Here is a 17,458-nt window from a genome sequence, read left to right as displayed (position 1 = left end):
GCCATTACGGGACGTGACAAAAAACGGCATTAATTTGGGACGTAACGGACCGCATTACCCATGATGCAATGTGGTCAAAATAGCCACCAACTCCCATCATGCAACGCAGCCCAAAATGGCTGCCGCCCTAACAACGGAGCGGAGAGATAGCGTTGCTAGGCAAAAGTTGATAAAACTCGGCCACGCAGGACAATCTTTCTTCTTCCCTGGCGCCTGCCAACCCGAGAAGACACACAGCTGTTTCACTTCGTTGGGGCAATCCCACGCCACGTGCTCGAGTTTCTCGCTGGACCGAGATTTTTCGAAGCAAAACTATTCCCTGTGCAGACAGTAGGTCGACTCTAAAAGGTACTTTTAATTCCCTCTGATCAAATACTGGAAGCCGCCTTATCTCCCAGTGATCGAAAGAGGACTACGCTTTGCTGCGCCGAGCAAAGCGACTGTTGAGCCCGGAGAAAAAAAAACGAAGGAGCTTCTTCCCCGTCCCGCTGCAGCCTGCGGACAACTGCGTTCGTCAAGACGCGTCCAGAAAGCCACCTTACTCGGAGCGCTCCGGACCAGCCCCGAGGCACCTCAAAGTAACGGGGTTAATTTCTGTCTCACCAACAGGGTGTTTAGAAGTGCCTGGGCAGACGTTAGAACTTCGTAGGTGCAGGTTAATGCTTTTATTCCACGACGAAGTTGGAATTATTTTGCTGAATGTTTTCTTTGTATGTGCATGCATTTTACAATTGATTTTGCTGTGTTGATTTGTGATTCATCAATAACCCTGCCGTGGGTCATTGCTTCAGTACTTTTCCATCTTCTTCCCTGCTTTCCCCCCCTCTCTTCTCTGTTAAACAACTGTGAGTTGAGTTAAGATCTGCTAACCGCTCATTTTAATCCATTGTTTATTTTTGTTTTGTTCTTTTATTTCCACATATATATTTTGCATGTTTTAGTTTTAGTAGTGAGTAAGAATTCCAAAGTTGTTGAATCAGAGAATTACTGTAACAGGGAATTGCTTTTGGTTCAATAAAACCAACGACTGCGGAATAGACAAATAGCTTATGCGCCAAACAGCAGTTCAGATTACCCACCCTTTTTGGAGTCCTTGGAAGGGGTACTGGAGAGTGCCCCTCCTGGGGACTCCCTCGTTTTGCTGGGGGACTTCAACGCTCACTTGGGCAATGACAGTGGGACCTGGAGGGGCGTGGTTGGGAGGAATGGCCCACCTGATCTGAACTCGAGTGGTGTTTTGTTGTTGGACTTCTGTGCTCGTCATGGATTGTCCATCACAAACACCATGTTCAAGCATAAGGGTGTCCATATGTGCTCTTGGCACCAGGACACCCTAGGTCGCAGTTCAATGATCGACTTTGTTGTCGTTTCATCTGACCTGCGGCCACATGTCTTGGACATTCGGGTGAAGAGAGGGGCGGAGCTCTCCACCGACCACTACCTGGTGGTGAGTTGGCTCCGATGGCGGGGGAGGAAGCCGGTCCGACCGGGCAGGCCCAAACGCACTGTGAGGGTTTGCTGGGAACGTCTGGCGGAGTCCCCTGTGAGGCGGAGCTTTAACTCCCACCTCCGGGAGAACTTTAAACACGTCCCGAGGGAGGCGGGGGACATTGAGTCTGAATGGACCATGTTCCACGCCTCTATTGCTGAGGCGGCTAGTCGGAGCTGTGGCCGCAAGGTTGTCGGTGCATGTCGTGGCGGCAACCCTCGAACCCGCTGGTGGACACCAGCGGTGAGGGAAGCCGTCAAGCTGAAGAAGGAGTCCTATCGGGCTTTTTTGGCCTGTGGGACTCCGGAAGCAGCTGATGTGTACCAGCAGTCGAAGCGGCAGGCGGCTCGGCTGGTCGCCGAGGCAAAAACTCGGGCGTGGGAAGAGTTCGGAGAGGCCATGGAGAAAGACTTCCGTACGGCTTCGAAGCGATTCTGGTCCACCATCCGGCATCTCAGGAGGGGGAAGCAGTGCAGTACCAACACTGTTTACAGTGGGGGTGGTGTGCTGCTGACCTCGACTCGGGACGTCGTGCGTCGGTGGGCGGAATACTTCGAAGACCTCCTTAATCCCACCAACACGTCTTCCATTGAGGAAGCAGAGCCTGAGGACTCTGGGTCGGGTTCTCCCATCTCTGGTGCTGAGGTTGCCGAGGTTGTTAAAAAGCTCCTCGGTGGCAAGGCTCCGGGGGTGGATGAGATTCGCCCTGAGTACCTTAAGGCTCTGGATGTTGTGGGGCTGTGTTGGTTAACGCGGCTCTGCAACATTGCGTGGACATCGGGGGCAGTTCCCCTGGATTGGCAGACTGGGGTGGTGGTCCCCCTATTTAAAAAGGGGGACCGGAGGGTGTGTTCCAACTACAGAGGAATCACACTCTTAAGCCTCCCTGGTAAGGTCTATTCAGGGGTTCTGGAAAGGAGGGTCCGTCGGATAGTCGAATCTCGGATTCAGGAAGAGCAGTGTGGTTTTCGTCCTGGCCGTGGAACACTGGACCAGCTCTATACCCTCAGCAGGATTCTTGAGGGGGCATGGGAGTTTGCCCAACCAGTCTACATGTGTTTTGTGGATCTGGAGAAGGCATTCGACTGTGTCCCCCGGGGGATCCTGTGGGGGGTACTCCGGGAGTATGGAGTACCGGACCCTTTAATAAGGGCTGTCAGGTCTCTGTACGACCGGTGTCAGAGTCTGGTCCGCATTGCCGGCAGTAAGTCGGACTCGTTTCCGGTGAGAGTTGGACTCCACCAAGGCTGCCCTTTGTCACCGATTCTGTTCATAACTTTTATGGACAGAATTTCTAGGTGCAGCCAAGGTGTTGAGGGGATCTGCTTTGGTGGCCTTAGGATTGCGTCTCTGCTATTCGCAGATGACGTGGTCCTATTGGCTTCATCAGGGCGTGATCTACAGCTCTCACTGGAGCGGTTCGCAGCCGAGTGCGAAGCGGCCGGGATGAAAATCAGTGCCTCCAAATCCGAGACCATGGTCTTGAACCGGAAAAGGGTAGAGTGCCTTCTCCGGGTTGGGGAGGAATTCCTGCCCCTAGTGGAGGAGTTCAAGTATCTTGGGGTCTTGTTCACGAATGAGGGGAAGATGGAGCGGGAGATTGACAGGCGGATTGGTGCAGCGTCTGCTGTGAAGCGGGCGCTGTACCGATCCGTTGTGGTGAAGAGAGAGCTGAGCCAAAAGGCGAAGCTCTCGATTTACCGGTCGATCTACGTTCCTACCCTCATCTATGGTCACGAGCTTTGGGTCGTGACCGAAAGAACGAGATCCCGGATACAAGCGGCTGAAATGAGTTTTCTCCGTAGTGTGTCTGGGCTCTCCCTTAGAGATAGGGTGAGGAGCTCAGTCATCCGGGGAGGACTCAGAGTAGAGCCGCTGCTCCTCCACATCGAGAGGAGCCAGTTGAGGTGGCTCGGGCATCTGGTCAGGATGCCTCCTGGACGCCTCCCTGGAGAGGTGTTCCGGGCACGTCCCACCGGGAGGAGGTCCAGGGGAAGACCCAGGACACGCTGGAGGGACTATGTCTCCCGGCTGGCCTGGGAACGCCTTGGGGTTCCTCCTGAGGAGCTGGCCCAAGTGGCTGGGGAGAGGGACGTCTGGGCCTCCCTACTAAAGCTGCTACCCCCGCGACCCGACCCCGGATAAGCGGAAGACGACGGACGGACGGACGGAAATTATAATACCAAATTATAATTAATAATAATAATAAGCATATTCAACCAGCTTCTGGCATAACAGTGTTGTGGGAAAGACTGATTCTGTATTCCTTATTTTGCTTATATTTGCTGTATTCTGAGAGCACTCATATTATTTTGCTTCGCACACTGCTGAGATGCTGGGAACGGATTCTGTTTGGGAAACATGCTTTGGGAGGCAGGGCAGCTGTGGAGGGAGAGATGGCCACTCTCGCTCCACATCTGACTCTTTGTTTACAAGTATATAAAGAGGAGACTGCCCTCAGCCCGGTGAGTCTGCCGTGAGTTCGTGTGTGGATACCGGCATCGTGAACGCTGATCTTAACCTAGGACTGAGGGCTCCCAGTTCGTGTCAATGGTAAGAGCTGATTCTGAGAATCTGTTGAGCGTCACGTTTGTTTGAAAGCTTGTTGCTTTATTGCTTGCTACTTTGCGTGTGTGAAGAGCTAGTTGTTTTGATGTGCTGTATTCTGTGGGGAATAATAATAAATGTGTGCCTTATATTCTAACAGAAACAGTGTTTGAGTCCTTATTTGTGTTTGCCGATCTCTCCCGATCCTGAAATAAACATTTCATAAAACAGACTCCAAAAAGGGTGGGTAATCTGAACTGCTGTTTGGCGCATAAGCACAAACAACAGTCAGAACCCGTCCCCCCACAAGTATGCGGAGGGAGGCCACCCTCTCATTCACGGGGGAGAACCCCAACGTACAGGTACTGAGATGGGGGCAACAAGTATGCCCACCCCAGCTCGGCGCCTCTCAGCAGGAGCAACTCCAGAGTGGAAGAATGTCCAGCCCCTCTCAAGGAGACTGGTTCCAGAGCCAGAGCCATGCTAGAGGTGAGCCCGACTATCTCTAGTCGGAACCTCTCAACCTCGCGCACTAGCTCAGGCTCCTTCCCCACCAGAGAGGTGACATTCCACGTCCCAAGAGCCAGCTTCTGCAGCCGAGGATCAGAATGCCAAGGTCCCCGCCCTCTACTGCCACCCGTTGTACAGTGCACCCGGCCCCTTTGGCCCCTCCGACAGGTGGTGAGCCCATTGGAAGGGGGATCCATGTTTCCTCTTCGGGCTGAACCCGGCCGGGCTCAATGGGCAAAAGCCCGGCCACCAGACGCTCGCCAAGTGCCCCATCTCCAGGCCTGGCTCCAGAGTGGGGCGCCGGTGACACGCGTCTGGGCGAGGGAACACAACGTCCATTGTTCGTATTCATCATAAGGGGGTTTTGGGCTGCTCTTTGTCTGGTCCCTCACCTAAGGACCTGTCTGCCTTGGTGACGTTCAAGGGGCATAAAGCCCCTGACAGCATAGCTCCTAGGATCATTGGGACACTCAAACCCCTCCACCATGGTAAGGTGGCAGCCCAGGGAGGGGTTTTAACCCCTGACCTACATACATCACAGACTTGTTATCAGTGTATCAACCCTCCAGACCACTCAGGTATTCTGGCTCCAGTCTACTCTGTATACCTAGAACCAGAACTAAACAAAGAGAAGCAGCATTTAGTTCCCATGCTCCACTTATCTGGAACAAACTTCCAGAAAACTGTAAAAGTGCTGAAAGCCCGAGTTCCTTTAAATCAAGACTGAAAACACATTTGTTTAGGATTGCCTTCGACTGTTCTAGTTAAACTGTTATACTGAAACATCATTAGTTCAACTTTTTTTAGTCCAACTGTCTTAATGTTTTATTTTGTTCCCACATTTTATCCCTACTTGCTTTTATTCTGTTTTATTTTCTTATATTTTAATCATGTAAAGCATTTTGCATTGTCTCAATTGTATTAAATTGTGCTATACAAATAAATTGCCTTGCCTAATGCGTGTAACTTAACTGAATGAACAACACATTTTTACTTATAAAAAATTAAAACACAATACACAGATAAATGTTGTTTATGCTAGGTTTCTTCTAACCCTAATTTGTTTTCTTGTATTAATATTTTTCATTTTTGGTCATAAAATACCTAACAGTGCACATAACTTTATTTTTATTCATGTTTTCTGAAATAAATGGGTAATATTACATTGCACATTATGATCAATAAAACAGTACTTAATAATAGCCATCTCACCAAATACTTTGTTACTCTTACTTGTGTAGTTTATTGCACAGTTACTTATTAAAAATATATTGAAGTAGTGCTACTCATTATTAGAGTATCACATCTGGGTACTACACCCACCTATGATGGCAGCTGTTAGTTTATAAAAAATATTAGACTTTCCAGAAATGTAGCATTGGTGTACAAAAACATATTTATAAAAGGTTCATCTTTAAAAATAAAAGAAAAGCACTAGAAAACTGATAAGTATGTAAAAAAATATTTTATATTTTTTAAGTGTAGTTTTACATACTGTTATGTTGAGCCATAGAGCTTTTGCTATATGGTTCTGTACCTTGCATGACTTATCGGCACTGTATGAGCAAAGGGGACAGCAATATGTTGCAAATAGTTTATTAAAATTACAAAGTATGAGCATAAAATATATTTCTCAAATATATATGTTATCTACTTTTCTATTTTCATCTAATGGTGCCCTGCAGGGAAATTATTATCTATGCTACATGCTAAAATGTACGACGGAGTATTAGGGCCAGGCTAGAGAAGTTTCTTTTTTTTAAATACGAGAATAAAGTCATAATATTACGACAATAAAGTCGCAGCATTATGAGAATAAAGTCATATTATTACAAGAATAAAGTCGCAACATTATGAGAATAAAGTCCTAATATTACGAGAATAAACTTATAAAATTACGAGAATAAAGTCGTAAATTTACGAGAATAAAGTCATAATATTACGAGAATAAACTTATAAAATTACGAGAATAAAGTCATAATATTACGAGAATAAAGTTGTAAAATTACGAGAATTAAGTCATTATACCACAACCCGTTTCAGACAGAAAGCTTCGATCATGCTCCGACCAGCACCACCAAACTGCGTCCAGTTTGTCTTAAACATATTGGCCAATTAGCAGGTAAGCTAAAGTATTGATAATTTTGTCGTTATAATTTTGCAAGTTTAGGTGGGTGAGCTTACAGGCTTACAGGTTGGTTGAGTTATTTGATGCAACGCATTTCCAGCTTTATAAACGCTAGCAACGTCATACAACATGTAGCGTTTAACCTAATGTGAGCCATTCATTATATTGTCTAAATTAGTTGTTATTGCTTGTCCAAACGACCCGCTCCATCACTCACATAAGCATATTTAAGATACTTTGGGCTTGCCATTTCTGTTGCATTACAGTAATGTTACTTTGTTCAAACTACCATTAACGTCACCGTCTTTTAGTACCCACTAATTACACCACTACCAGTCACCATCTCTCTCTTCCCTAGGCAGGGGAACACCGGAGCCGTTCAGATGAAAAAAGGTAAACAGACACAGGCTAAAAAAAAAAAAAAAAGATTAGTAATGTTGAATATACACGATTTCAGTTTTGACCAAAATGGTTATAATCATTATTTTTGCAACATTTGAGCAGAGCTACAAGAAATACAAGCACAAGTCTGTTCTAATACCTAATTTCACTATCTAATGGGTCAACAGTGCGTCATCCTTTAGATTTGACACTGTTTTATAAAAATTCTTGTATAAAAGCAATAATATTTCAATAAAGTCCAAATAGTCTGATTTTTCATATCAAATGAAACACTTCTTTATTCTTATGCATGGAATACTGCATATACAATTTTCATGGCTCTTTCCTACTTATTCTTCTAATTCTCCTCATCTGTGACTGAACTCACTGTGGAAATCAGGAAAACTATCATAGCTGTCAGACAGTTCTAGGAGCATCCCACATGTGTGTCCAGTTGGCCTTCTTGTGAAGCTGGTCTGAACTGTAAACTCAACCTCAATAATTCCAGATAACAATAAATCAGAGCCAGTGCAGAACCTCAAAAATCTTCCTAGCTTTTCCTAGTTAAGCTCCCTGACGTAGTTCACTAAAATTAAGCTCTTCTGTTTTTTATTCTTCCTCCCAGATCCATAATGGCAGAGAATCTGTCAGAAATTGTGACTTTCCTGAGAGGTCGAGGTACATCTGAAGAAACAATCAGTTGGATTCAAGAGCAAAAGGTACGGCTATGAGTACAAGATGAACAGGTTAATTAAGATAATTAGTTCCCCAGCTTTCTTGTGCAACACTAACAGGACTCTTCAGAATAAATTTTCTTGGTCATAATCAACCAAGGTATTTGATAAAATGCAGATTAAATATTCATTCAAACAAATTTTGCATGTTTTCTCATCTTCCTCTTTTCACTTTCAATGTACACCTTCTTTAATAGCTCTTCTTGTGTCGGTGTTGTCATGAGGGATATTAGTATTGTTTGTATTTCTTAATTAAATGTAGAAACAGATATTTTTCAGTGCAGTTGTGCAAAAGTTTTTCTCCAACTAACAGCTTTGCAGCTATGTTTTAATACTGGGCGGACATCACTGCTTGATTATCTGTTGTATTATTTGTTACTTTAGACATAACCATTTACCTCAAATATCACAAAATTGATACAATAGAATAAAAATATCTATTATTCTCCCACAGTGGAACATTTCAGGTGTGTATGTAGCAAAGCAAAAAGCTAAGAAAAAACATATGGTTTTACACATCACAAAAAAACTATAAAAACTAATCAGTACCAAAAAACCTATTAGAATAAGAATCAAAAATGTTAATAGGCAGTACAGTAAAGGACCAAAACAAATCTCATAATAAATGCTGTGTAGCTATCTAAATGGCATACTTAAATTAAGTGGGCAACATATTTGGAAGATCAGAAACCCCCAACAAGAGCTGTGTAATATAACATTTGTAAAAATTTATTAACCAGATAAAAACTGCAAATACCTGCATGTATGTATATCCCCCTTGTGGGGGAGTGGTGGCCTAGTGGTTAGAGCAGCGCACTTGCACTCAGAGAAGGATGCAAGTACCCGGTTCAATCCCCACTGCCTGCACTCTGGGTCCCTGAGCAAGACCCTTAACCAGATTGCTCCCCGGCCACCGCACAGTGGCAGCCCACTGCTCCCCAAGGGTGATGGGTTAAAAGCAGAGAACACATTTCGTTGTAATGTATGTTTTAGTGACAATAAAGATGATATTACTAAAGACCTATTGATTTTGTCATTGGGAGCGGTGATGGTCATTAAAGGGGCTTAACCACGTTATTTGACTTTTTTTTATAACTTATACGTCAGTAACTCACTTTTGTTGCATACAAAGTTTTTTATGAATTATTATCATGTCCTGCTGGTGTATTAGTTATTATTTTGGTGTTTAATGTTTTGTTTTTGCTCAATTTGTTAGTAAATAAAGCCTTTCATTTTTGTTTAGAATTTTAACGTAAGTACATACTGCACATGCGCTGCATGGGTTAAAACAAGGAAGTGGCCAACGGCTATTAGCATCTCCAGGCAAAACAATGAAGAATGTTCCCAAGATCCATGGAAAAAAATGCATAAAAAAATTATTCCAAGAGGGAAAAGACTAGAATAACGCTAGGAATACAGTATGAGCGTTAGTGTTCACTGAAGCAGACGCTAAACCTTTCGAGACTCAGATGTGACCACAAAGTTGACTGACCTGAGTAAATGTTAGAGTTGCTATAGATTGGTTAAGTTAATTTATAATGGTTGGTCTTTTGCTGCTTTACTGTGAGGCATTTCATTCCTCGGTCCGGCATTACTTCATTTTGATTTATTAATTGAGCAAACTGTAATTATGTTAGTAGTTCTGTGATACTGTCACAGCACGTCTGTTTATATCTGCTAATCACCTGGCGGTGGGGCAACATTTATCCAAAAAAAGAACCATCAAAGCCTTATTAGGGTGAAGGCTTGTGTTTATAACCTTTTTCTGATGATCAAACTTTTTTTGGTCTTTTTGAAGCATCTAATTTGGTTATATAACTTTAAGTCTTACGGCTGCGAGGATGAACAATCTGTGATGGCACTACTATTTACACCTGAGGTGGTGCAGCAGTCTCTCAGTGAAGGAGCCCTAAATTTCTGAACAGCTTCATGCATGTGGTGGGAGACATTGTCTAGCAGTGATGTGATTTTTGTTACTGTCCTCTTTTCTCCTCCACCTGTACTGTGTTCAGGATGGAGCAAGCTCTCTTAATGACAGTGGTTATAATTAGCCTACTTTTACAATGGTGTTTCTTTTTTGACTTTTTGTTCATTCATGTTAGTATTATTTTAATATTGATTAGCAGGGATCCCCTTGTCATAACTTTCCTGACAGAGTAATGAAATCAGAAAAATAACGTTCCTTGTCTGGAAACAATTTGTATTTAACAGAATTTTTAGGATACATTTTTCTCCTCTGCTTGTCTTCCTATTTATTGTCCTGTTATATCTTAATTTAAAAGATATATGTCTTTCCTATTTACAGATTGACAGAGAGGTCATCCTGCTAATGGAAGATGCCCAGCTAGCAAACTATCTTCCATCATATGGAGACAGGATTGCTTTGTTCAACTTTTGCAAGCCTCAAACACACTGAGCAAAGCGGAAGCAGGGACTTTTTGAAAAGCTAAGGGAGAAGCTCAAGCTTAGAAAGGAAAACCAAACTGGAGAGGAGGAGCCAGGAACCTCCAACAAAACCAAAAAAGCTAGAGCAAAAACAGCAACAAGAAATATTGAAATAGGATGGGTTCACACTGATGGCAAAATAACAAAACAAGTCAGAGCAAAGCAAGGTGGGGGCACAAGGAAGATTCCTATAAACATTCAGGCAGGATGTGATGAGATACTAAAACAAGGAAAGTCCCTATTCTTTCCAGATGGAAAATCCAGCAAAGGTCACGAATGTGATTTTGAATTTGATGTTTGGGATTTCAAGCAAAATCCTTTTCCCAAGGATGTCACAGTTGAAATGTTATACAACACAGTTAAACTCCCACTTCTGCGCTTCTATATATCAACTCAACTAAAATCAGAGTTAAGTGAAGAGTCTGATGATAACAACCACACCTGTGTCAAATGTGTTCCTCAGCCTGATGTACCAGATAACGAGGCCCTTGATGAACCATCGGTGGACAGACATTGTTGGCAGGATTTAACAGATGAGGTTCATGTCTCCATTCCAGATGTGTTTATTGTTTCTGAAGAAGTCCTCACAGATTCTACAGTAACGAGAGAATGCTCTGCAAGCTCAAGTCAAGAAACAAGAACAGTTGTCATCAGTGATCCCATAACTTTTTACAGTGGCAAGAATTATGTTATTGAGGATGACGCTGACCCTGAAATCACTTTTGGTGCACAAGCAGGGAATGATGACTCCCTCAGTGACACATTGATCTATGAACCTCTTGAGTTACCTCAAAGTCCTCTTAATCTTTTGCCTGAAACAGTTTTGGTCTTGCACTACTCAAACAGCTTCAATTAAATGATAGAGGCCTTTTCTGACCCTGAAATCTTGAACAAAACACTGAAAGTCAGACGTCTTCTTCCTGACAACTCAGTAGAGAGGGGTAGTGGTTCTGGTGTAATCAGAGATGTCTACAGTAGCTTCTGGGCAGAGTTTTACGAACGTTGTACGCTTGGAACAACTTTCAAAGTGCCCTTTCTTAGACATGATTTCTGTGCTGCCACTTGGAAAGCAGTCGGGAGAATTCTTCTGAAAGGATTTCAAGATTGCCAGTATTTGCCAATTAAACTTGCCCCTCCTTTCCTTGAGGAGATGTTTTATGGGGAGGTACACAGTGATCTGACAAGAAGCTTTCTGATGTATGTGAGCACACAAGAACAAGATGTCCTCAAGCATGCATTAGATCATTTTGACACTGTTGATGATGATGACCTTCTTGAAGTGCTTGACAGATATGAATGTAGGAAGAGAGTCACTGCTGCTACTCTTCCAGACATCTTGGCTGAAATATCTCACAAGGAACTTGTGCAGAAACCAATGTTTGTCATCGACTGCTGGAGGGAGGTCACACAGCCACTGATTCATCTAAAATCTGGCGAACTGACCAAAATGTATAATGATTTCAAACCCACCCCAAAGAGAGTAGTAGGAATATTAAACTTTCCTACAGAGATGACATCCAAGCAGGCAGAAGTGGCACAGCACCTGAAAAGATACGTCAGGGAGCTTAACGAGGAAAAGCTAGGAAGATTTTTGAGGTTCTGCATTGGCTCTGATTTATTGTTATCTGGAATAATTGAGGTTGAGTTTACAGTTCAGACCAGCTTCACAAGAAGGCCAATTGGACACACATGTGGGATGCTCCTAGAACTGTCTGACAGCTATGATAGTTTTCCTGATTTCTGCAGTGAGTTCAATTCCATTCTAGAGAGCAACGTCTGGGTAATGGATATTGTGTAGGCAGAAGTTATGTCTGAATTCTTTTACTTTTGAATAGAGTTGCAATATTATTCTCACAAAAACGCAATCATTAAAGGGATAACTATGTTGTTTGTATAAACACACATTAGGCCATACACATGCTTGATAACAAAAAAAAAGGTTGTGCTATGATGCTCACTGTTCGCTTTCTCAATTATACAGAAACTGAGTGAATGTTCAAGCTATGGTTCATACAGTTTACAGTTAAATGAATGGCTGGAATGTTACATATTGAATGTTGCATTCACTTTCTTTTGCAAAGAGTTCACATAATGCCTATCACCACCAGGCAGATCTCTCAATATTTCACAGTATAAAGAGTTTATAAACCTGGTGTCTGGGTTCTTGCCACTGCTTGAAGAAAACCCTGACAATTGTGAATAGACAAAGATTTACCAAACAATACTTATGTGAACTCATTGGGACAGGAAATGAATGTAGATACATTTAATGGTCAAGGATTAGAAAAAGTTTTCAAAGGTGATGTATTTTCCATTGGTCATTTGCAAATTCCTTGTGGAAGGAAGTTTTATAATTAATGGCTGCCTTTCTACACTTTAAAAGTTAGTAATAAATTATTTTGAGAAATTGTGTAGTTGACTCATTTTTTGAAGATTTATCTGAAAAGAATTATCAGAGAAAGATTTGAAATGTTTATTCTGTGCCAATGGGCTTTAACTACATACAGTACTTTCACTCAGACACAATGCCCACCCAGATACAAGTTTGATGTACTTTAAATAAGAATTACAAATACATGCTACAGAGGGAAATAGTTTCACAGCTTACAAGGGGATTTTTATTTATCATGAAAACATTTAGATTATATAACAACGGTACTTTTTTCTAATGATACAAACTTGTACTTAAGTTATATTTTCAAATAACTGATAAATATTCAGTGGGTTTATACTATGTTTACAAAAGTAAAGGGTGTGAGTTCACTTCCTTCTCAAGCAGATCCAATACGGGAAGGTAATTATTAATGTTACAATAATTCAAAGATTTCCCAGTATCTCATTTCTTAATAATGAATACAATTCTGCTGCAGCATATGCATCTGTAGGAGCTTCCCAGCCATTTTCATCCATAAGGAGGATGCAAAGTTCAAAAACAGTTTCATCACAGGGGTACTGCCCTTTTGGGGTGCACTCCTCCCTGCAAACAGCCATATCCTCCTCCAGAACAGGTTGGAGTTTGTCTTCTGCTGCATACAGCGGTGGCATGCTGAACATTAGAATAGGGCACCCTCCAGGTGTTCCATGGGCGGGCCTTGTTCTTATTAGGTGTGAATTCCATGTTCTTACAGCCTTGTCCAGTTCATCCTATAACAATAATTGTTCAATTAAAATGGTTGCCACCAACAAGACCCCTTGTTATAGGATAATTTATTTTAGCAAAATATAGACTGACATAAAATACAAAAGCCAGCACAATAGGTATTTTGACAATTACAAACATAAAATATTTGAAGATATTGCTGCTAGGAGTGAATATTGAATTCGATTTGATGAAAGTAAACTATGCACATCACTGTGACAGTGTCACTTAAACAGTCATTTAGAAATTACCTGGATGAGGTTGAGAAAGCAGAATTGTATCAGGTTTCTGTCCAAGAAGCTGCCTGTGAAATAGCCATCATCTCTCATGGTTTTAAAAATGTCCATCCAAAATTGCACTCTCTGCTTACGTAAAACTCCCCACCATGACTCAATCCGTTGATTTGCCGTGCTGCAACCGTAAATAAAGCTTCCTTCTCCTGCATAACTGTCCTGGTGATTCCTCCGTAAGAACATCTGCATTTCTCTGACATGCCCATTTTCCGTACCTGGGTCGGCTCGCACCTGCTGTGGACAGCCTCCAATACGATTCACTGTGTTAATGAAGTAGTCCGCGATCACCTTTGGGTCGCTGTTAGTGTAATAGGCTTCCATCCACATAATGTGCCGACTAAATCCGTCAATGCAGCCATTGATTGCTATGCCAAACGGCTTAAGTTTGTCATATGAATCATATGCCACAGAGCATTGGGTCCCCTGCTGATGTACTGCCGGCGTCGGAGACGCCGTGCTCGCCGGAGTTCGACTCCCTCGGGATCCAAAATCTTGATGATCATCCTCATTGTGTTCTGAGAAACAACAATCCCTCTTTGAATGGCACGCAGATGTAACCACCGATAGCCTTGTAGGCGACCACTACCAGACAGCTCCTCTTCCACGAAAGAGGCAATTTCTTCTGGATCCGTTTGGTTCTTTCTTCGATACAGACAAAGACGTTTGCACAGTCGTTTTAAAGTTCTGATGCTGATAATAATTTGATGCTGGTGTGCTAAAAGACTTAATATTTCCTTATTTGTGAAACCGATCCCAAAGTATAACTTCACAAGATGCTCGATATTCCTCATTTTAGGGAAGACAGTGCTTCTTGTAAGAGTTGTCATAAAATACAACTTTTTTTCTCGTAATATTATGACTTTATTCTCATAATGTTGCGACTTTATTCTCGTAATATTATGACTTTATTCTCGTAATGTTGCGACTTTATTCTCGTAATGTTGCGACTTTATTCTCGTTTTATTATGACTTTATTCTCACGATGTTGCGACTTTATTCTCATAATATTATGACTTTATTCTCGTAATATTATGACTTTATTCTCATAATGTTGCGACTTTATTCTCGTAATATTATGACTTTATTCTCGTATTTAAAAAAAAAAAAAAAACTTCTCTAGCCTGGCCCTAATACTCCGTCGTAAAAATGAGCCTTCCCTGTATGAATTACGAATTTTCCCTTTCCCTGTTAATTATATTTTTAACCTAATCTAAAAATTATTTACTATGTGAAAAAAAAGTTTTAAGAAGGTAAAAATACCTTTTTCTGACTTTTTGGGTTTTGCATTGTGGATTGTGTGTCGAACATCAGTGGAAGAACCTCTCAAACTTCTTTCACTCGACCTCTCAACTCCACTTCTTTAAGGTACTAGTGATTGTGAAAATAGCGCCCCTTCATATCCGGAGTGCAATAGTCCCAATACCAAATAAGGTATGGGACTGACAGCGGTCCATCCCCGCCCCTTTCTGTTTGCTGCAGCGAGGTTCTTCTCGACGCAGCTGTTTGAAATGAAATCCGTGTGATCAGTACTGTTGGAGTGCACAGTTAAGTACAGAGAAAATCAAGAATTTAAACAAATTTAAATGTATACACTGTGTGACATATTTGTGCATGCTCAGAGCAGTCAAAGTAACGATCGAAAGGCGATTTAACAATTTTTTTAATGTATTTGTTTTTTTCATTCTTAGAATATGCAATATTTATGCAAATACAAAGAGATACAAAAAGAACCCCCCCCCCCCCAAAAAAAAACACAGAATAAAAAAGTAATAAAAATGAACTATTGCCTACCTTGAAGTTATTCTGTTCGCGCATGCGCAAATGAGCTGATGGAATTGATTGTGCTACCGGTACGGATCGGGTAGTGACCACTGATCTCTATTATTCACTGGATTGCTGATTTTGACGAAAAACTGAAGTCACTGGCCGCCATCTTGCTACTCCGTACTCTCACAGAACCCCATAGGATTTGGTTGCATCAACAAGCAGTTTTCTGGTTGTGTGAAAACGTTTCACAGGTAATTCTACAGTCAGTGGATGTACTAATACTATCACTACTAGGAAATTATGTGCTGGAATATTTTACATGTTATTCATATTAAATATATAAATATATGTATATATAAATATGTGTATGTGTATATATGTATATATATGTATACATATATGTAAATAAATGTTTTTTATATTGTTATTTATATATGTATAAATGTTATTTATATATATATATATATATAAAAATAACATGCAAAATATTTCAGCACATGACTTTCTCAGTACTTTATAGATTTAGTACATAACATAAAAGTATATGCCATTTGACATTTTCAAAGTTTTAAGCCCCCCTTGAACATGAAAAAATCCTTGTTATTCCATGCTGTAGTGCACATATTCCCTAGTTACTAAAGGAAAATAGGGAGTACCAATATGGCGGCTGGTGGCTTCAAAGAAACTCGTTCTAACAGCGGGCTGTTAGCACTCCAGTGAATAATAGAGATCAGTGGTAGTGACAGTGACATCTGCGTCCTTCGAAGGCCTATGTGGGCTGGGTCCTTGCAAGGCAACAAGGCAGTAGGCCATATATGTACTTCCGGTTGGTACAGACTGACCAAGCAGGCAGCGCCCCCTGCTACCCGATCAAGGGTACTACCCACAAGTCACAGATCATTTTTACCGGTGAGACATTTGTGTCAAAAGTGAAAATGAAGGCGATACTTGTAAAGTTGAATTTGTGACTCAAAGCAGCAGATTCGTGCAGTTGTATTCATTGATTTGTATTTGTGTTAAGTAGAAAATATATAAAAAGTTATTTTTGAAGATTTTAATACACGCCTTTGGCTTTGTTTTGCACCATTTGTTTTAGATCAGCTGTAGCAGAACTGAATCGGAGACATTTCTGATGTGCAACTCACAGAACAGAATTTTTGCACTTATACTTACAATTTGAACAGGTGTAAAAAAAATTGTACTTGTGATTTTTTTTATTCTACAAATACAAAACTTGGAATGGAACTCTCTCTACAACTTCAAATTCACGCTTACAAGGCACCTGTCCAGGGGGTACCCCGCCTCTCGCCCAGTGGATGCTGGAGATAGGCACCAGCAACCCCCGCGACCCCATGAGGGATTAAGCGGGTTGGAAAACAGATGGATGGAAGGCATGAATACTTTTGGAACAAAATAACCTTCATACTACGCCCTTGCTCATTGCTGTTAATGTATGTAACATATCTCTCTTGTAAATGAGACTGAGGGACTTACGATTTTTTTCAGAATAAATAAAGGATTAAATAAAATTTTAGAAATGATCTAAAATGATTATTTCTGGACACGAGAGTTCAGACTGGTTTCAGTAGAAATCACGTAATTTACATTAAGCGCAGCACCGAGACATGCGCACTGGCCTCTGTAATCAGGGCGTTGTCCGTCCTTATGTTCTTGCTGTAGAATGATATCTGAAGGCTTATAAAGGAGGAGCAGCTGGATCAGATATCAGCGTGTTGGTTGATGCAGATGTTGGGCAGGAAAGCAGTGGAACTGAGTTTAATGGTTCCGATAACGGCATGGGGCGTGATGATGTTTAGTGTTAGACATGCTGTTTAATAAAGACCTTAAACTACAGGTGGACTCATGCGGTCACAATATGTAGCGATACTATCGCTACATATGGTACATAATGTTCTACTAAAAGTTAGTTTATGTTATTATGTGTGTCTGTTTATTTTTTTAAATAAAGCTCCTCCTCTCAGCTCCACTTCCTTCTTCCGGTATTTTGCGAAATTCTGTTTCCCG

General features: G+C 41.7%; 1 long non-coding RNA gene across 1 annotated transcript; it reads left to right on the top strand.

Annotated features, from left to right (window-relative positions):
• Positions 1 to 6,499: 6,499 nt before the first annotated feature.
• Positions 6,500 to 11,078, top strand: LOC118560838. The gene is made up of 3 exons (XR_004929625.1): positions 6,500 to 7,067; positions 7,681 to 7,774; positions 10,095 to 11,078. It is a non-coding gene; the product is annotated as an uncharacterized LOC118560838 (long non-coding RNA).
• The last annotated feature ends 6,380 nt before the right edge of the window (positions 11,079 to 17,458 follow it).

This window comes from Fundulus heteroclitus, unplaced genomic scaffold, assembly GCF_011125445.2.
Source record: "Fundulus heteroclitus isolate FHET01 unplaced genomic scaffold, MU-UCD_Fhet_4.1 scaffold_49, whole genome shotgun sequence".
NCBI classification, from domain to species: Eukaryota; Metazoa; Chordata; class Actinopteri; order Cyprinodontiformes; family Fundulidae; genus Fundulus; species Fundulus heteroclitus.
This window is presented reverse-complemented; position numbering and strand designations above follow the sequence as displayed.